The 5,564-nt window shown below is 38.9% G+C and overlaps 1 protein-coding gene across 2 annotated transcripts in view; it reads right to left on the bottom strand.

Moving 5' to 3' along the window:
- Positions 1-5,564, bottom strand: part of CENPP (centromere protein P) — a 299,356-nt gene that overhangs the window by 156,599 nt on the left and 137,193 nt on the right. The gene's annotated exons all lie outside the window — the stretch shown is intronic.

The raw sequence follows: 5,564 nt of genomic DNA, 5'->3' as shown, positions 1-5,564 counted from the left end.
TATTTTTAGTAGAGATGGGGTTTCACTGTTTTAGCCAGGATGGTCTCGATCTCCTGACCTCATGATCTGCCCACCTTGGCCTCCCAAAGTGCTGGGATTACAGGTGTGAGCCACTGCGCCCAGCCATATCAAATGTTTTTTATTTACTAAGATGTTCATATAATTTTCTTTTATTCTGTTAATATTATGAATCACAATGGGCTTTTTCAAACCAATTTGGAGTTCCTGGTACAAATCCCACTTGATCATAATGGAGTATCTCTTTTTTTCTTTTTTTTTTTGAGACAGATTTTAATTCTTGTTGTCCAGGCTGGAGTGCAATGGCACAATCTCGGCTCACTGCAACCTCTGCTTCCCAGGTTCAAGTGATTCTCCTGCCTCAGCCTCCCAAGTGGCTGGGATTACAGGCATGCGCCACCACGCTTGGCTAATTTTTAAATTTTTAGTAGAGATGGGTTTTCTCCATGTTGGTCTGGCTGGTCTCGAACGCCTGACCTCCGGAGATTTGCCCACCTTGGCCTCCCAAAGTGCTAGGATTATAGGTGTGAGCCACTGTGCCCGGCCTCATTTTTATATATATCTAAATTTTAACTTACAATGTTTTATTTACTATTTGTGGTTTACTGGCCTACAATTTTATTTTCTTGTGATGCTCTTGTCAAATTTTGGTGTAGGGGTTATTTTGGCCTTAGAAAGAATACCTCCCTCTACTTTTTAAAACATTAACTACAATACAATTACCATACCAAAAAATAATTGACACTATTTTCTTATACCATCAAACTCACCAAATGTTCAACTTGCCAACTATTCCACAATTTTTAAACTCCTTTGTCTGTTTGAGTCAGTATCCAAACAAGGGCACACAGATGTCATAAGCTGATATATGTTTTAAGTCTTTGTTTTGTTTTGCTTTGTTTCCTAAGAGTCTCACTCTGGCACCCAGGCTGGAGTGCAGTGGTGCGATCTCGGCTCACTGCAACCTCCACCTCCACGGTTCAAGTGATTCTCGTGCCTCAGCCTCCTGAGTAGCTGGGACTACAGGCACGCGCTACCACGCCAGGCTACTTTTGGTATTTTTTGTAGAGGTGGAGTCTTGTTATGTTGCTCAGGCTGGTCTTGAACTCCTGGGCTCAAGGGATCCACCTGCCTCGGCCTCTCAAAGTGTGGGGATTACAGGTGTGAGCAACTGCACCTGGTCAATATACCTTTTAAGTCTTTTTCAACCTATACATTTCCCCTTCATCCCTTTTTTTCTTCCTTACATTTAATCTGATGGAGAAACCAAGTTGTTTGCTTCACCAGGCATTTCCCACAGTCTAGATTTTGCTGATTGCGTACTTGTGGTGTACTTTAACATATTCCTCTGTCCGCTGCATTTCCTATAAATTAGTAGTTGAATCCATATTGTTGACTTCTTATAAATTTTCTATTGATGTTTAATATATGTATAGAAAAGTACATAGATGATAAATATGTAGCTTGATTAATTTTAACACTATAGTTACATGTCATGTAACTAACATCCAAAAGTATGACTAATAAAAGATGAAAATTCATGCACTTGTTTTTTATTAACCTTTTCTTAAACATACATATAGCTCACATTTATTTCAATGTTTCATATTAGATATGTTTTGCGTCTTTATTAGGAAGTTCGGTGACAATTTTATAACCAGAAATATGCCACAGGAACTTAACACTTGTTTGGTAACAATTAGCCTATGGTAAAATCGGTTTCATTATATGTCATTTCACTTAAAGTCTCAGTTTCGAAGAACCCACTGATGATGATAAGTGAGGACTTACTGAACAACAGTCTTGGTTTTACCATGGGGGATATGTTTCAAGACATCCCCTGTAGATGCCTGAAACCACAGCAAGTACAAAACCTGATTGTTGTCAACCAAAACACATTTCTGCTCACGTCTTCCACTCACAGATTTAATGCCTTTTCCCTCTTAACTAAATACTTATGCATGAATTGTGATCATAACTTTCGCAGTCTGAGGTGCAACAAGAAAATAAACTACTTTCTTTTTCCTTCTTCACAATTTTACAGATAGGAGATGTGGTCTTACTACAGATCTTAGCACTCTCACCACACCATTCTTTTTCTTTCCTTATTAAGTTGAGAACCTTTACCTTTTCACTTAAGGGAAGCACTTTATAGATCAAGCTTGTCCAACCCATAGCCATGGCCCACTGCAGCCCAGGATGGCTTTGAATGTGGCCCAACGCAAATTCATAAACTCTCTTAAAACATGATGAGTTTTTCCGGGATTTATTTATTTATTTATTTAAACTCATCAGCTATCACTAGTGTTAGTGTGTTTTATGTGTGGCCCATGACAATTCTTATTCTTCCAACGTGGTCCAGGGAAGCCAGAAGATTGGACACCCTTGTTACAGATTCTCTTTGACATAAGGGTTACTACAACATAAGCACTAGGATACCATGACAGGTGATCTAATAACCCTAAGTGACTAACGAGAAGGGAGTATATATAGTGTGGATATGTTCCACAAAGGGATGATTTATGTCTTGGGCTAGACAGAGCTGGACAACACGGGACTTCATCAGGCTACTCAAAAGAGCATGCAATTTGAAATTTATGAATTATTTCTTTCTGGAATTTTCCATTTAATATTTTTGGACCATGGTTGACCACGGGTAACTAAAATGGGGGAAAGCAAAACTGTGGATAAGGGGAGGCCACTGCAACTATTAATCTGAATAAACATAAGTAACAGATTCTCTGTATTCACCATGCTTATCCATACTTAGAATCATTTCAATACTTTGAAGACCAAAGAGTTCCTTTCACCCAAATGGTACTTGTGGCAATATTACATAATTCCACAGAAAATATAGAGGGGATCAGACCAATAAGACACAAGGGCATTCCAAGAATTTTAACATGGGATTGAGAAAGAGGACTAGATACAAAGCGATATCCCATAAAATAAGAGGAAGACAAACAGAAGGTGGCATAGAAAGCCAAAGGAGCCACACAAGTTTAGATGTGGAGCAGCCTCATTGAAACCTCTTCATTTTAAGATTATAAAACTGATTCTCCAGAGAGACAGGTGACTTAAGACCACCAACTCATGAAAAGCTGTGGCCAGGGCCTCCCACAGTCAGCCACTGTGACTTCATAGCTAGTGTGGGCTGGAGGGGGGGGGGCGGCTTCTACAATTTCTGTTTATTTGGAAACACAGAATAGCTTATTGCTTATTTCCCACATATTTTAAAAATGTACGCATTTTAAATGATTTTTTCCAAAAATAAGCCCATTAAATTTACTGAAAAAAATTACCTAATTTTCACCATGGGAGGGCAGTCTTATTCTAATAAGTTATAGAAGTCTGAAAATAAAGACATCAAAGCCAGGTCTACTTTACAATAGTCTTAAACCACTGCTAATTATATTTTAAAAATTTAGACAATAACATCTAACTAGAAGAAAAAATAATAACACAGAATCTGACTAATAAAAATACTTAGGAAAACAAAAAGATGAAATATTTGAAAACTAGGACAAACAGAATTGTGCTTCATATACAAAAGAATCTAAGTCACTTCACCGTACTGGAAAACCTTAATAAGAAAAAAAGAACAGCACCACGCATTTACTAAGGCCATACCATGTAACAATAACAAATGAAGCAGATTATTGATTGATTGATTGATTGGTTGGTTGGTTGACTGAGATGGAGTCTCGCTCTGTCACCCAGGCTGCAGTGCAGTAATGCAACCTCGGCTTTGCAACCTCTGCCTCCCAGGTTCAGGAGATTCTCCCACCTCAGCCTCCCAAGAAGCTGAGATTACAGGCACATGCCACCATGCCCAGTTAACTTTTATATTTTTAGTAGCGACGGGGTTTCACCATGTTGGCCAGGCTGGCCTCAAACTCCTGACCTCAAGTGATCCACCTGCCTTGGCCTCTCACGGTGCTGGGATTCCAGGCAAGAACCACCACACCCAGTCAAAAATGAAGCAGTTTAAATGCAATGTTTAAATACTAAGCACTCAATCATCATGAAATCTTATGATGGTAGATGTAGACACACCAATCTCAAAAATTATATGAAAATGCAAAGGACTTACAACAGTGAAAACAATTTGGAAAAAGAACAACAAAATTAGAGGATGTATACTCCCCAATGGCAAACCTTACTGTAAAACTACCCTAATTAGGAGAGCGTGAGACTGGTATAAGGCAGACACACAGACAAATAGAACAGAACTTTTTAACATGTCTTTTTACAATTGTCTTTTTAAAGACAATTAAAAAGTTAAAATTAAACAAGTTAAAAGACAACTTTTAACAATTGTCTTTTTAACAAATGGTGCAGAGACAATTGGATATTCATATGCAAAAAAGTGAACTTAGATCCTAACCTCACACCACACACAAAAATTAAATCAAAGTAGATCATAGACCTAAACATAAGAGATAAAACTTATAAAACTTCTGGAAGAAACAGGAAAAAATATTTAAGACCTTAGGCAAAGAGTTCTTAGACTTGACACCAAAAGCATGAATAATAAAAGATAAAAATTCATAAACTGGTCCCAGTGCAGTGGCTGACGTCTGTAATCCCAGCACTATGGGAAGCTGAGGTGGGAGGATTGCTTGAGCCTAGGAGTTCAAGACCAGACTGGGCGACATAGGGAGACCTCATCTCTACAAACAATAAAAAAAATTAGCCAGGTGTGGAGGCACATGTCTGTGGTCTCAGCTACTCGAGATGCTGAGGAGGGAGAATCAATGGAGGTTGAGGTGGGAGGATCACTTGAGCCTGGAAGGTTAAAGTTGCAGTAAGTTGTGATTGCGCCACTGCACACCAGCCTGGGCAACAGTGAGACAGTGTCTCCAAAAGATAATTTATAAATTAGACTTTATAAAATTAATATTTATGTGTCAAATGGCTATTAAGAAGATGAAAAGCCTGGGCACAAGGGCTCATGCCTGTAATCCCAACACTTTGGGAGGAGAGTGGATCGCTTAAGCCCAGGAATTCAAGATCAGCTTGAGCAACATGGCAAAACCCTCTCTACAAAAAATACAAAAATTAGCTGGGTGTGATGGCATATGCCTGTGGTCTCAGCTACTCGGGAGGCTGAGGTGGGAAGATTACTTGAGCCCAGGAGGCAGAAGTTTCAGTGAACCAAGAACCTACTACTGCATTCCAGCCTGGGCAACAAAGCAAGCCTCTGTCAAAAAAAAAAAAAAAAAAATATGACAGAAATGAAAAAAAATAAAAAGAAAGAAAAAGACTAATCATACACTAGAAGAAAAATATTACAAGCTATATATTTGATAAAGGACTTATATCCAGAATATAAAAGAACCCTTACAACGTATAATAAGACAAAAACCCAATTAAAAAAGGCAAACTGGGGGCTGGGTGTGGAGGCTTATGCTTGTAATCCTAGCACTTTGGGAGGCCGAGGTGGGCAGATCACTAGGTCAGGAGATCGAGACCATCCTGGCTAACACAGTGAAACCCTGCCTCTACCAAAAATACAAAAAATTAGCCAGGAATGGTGGCGGGCA

This window comes from Mandrillus leucophaeus, unplaced genomic scaffold, assembly GCF_000951045.1.
Source record: "Mandrillus leucophaeus isolate KB7577 unplaced genomic scaffold, Mleu.le_1.0 Scaffold527, whole genome shotgun sequence".
Classification (NCBI taxonomy): Eukaryota; Metazoa; Chordata; class Mammalia; order Primates; family Cercopithecidae; genus Mandrillus; species Mandrillus leucophaeus.
This window is presented reverse-complemented; position numbering and strand designations above follow the sequence as displayed.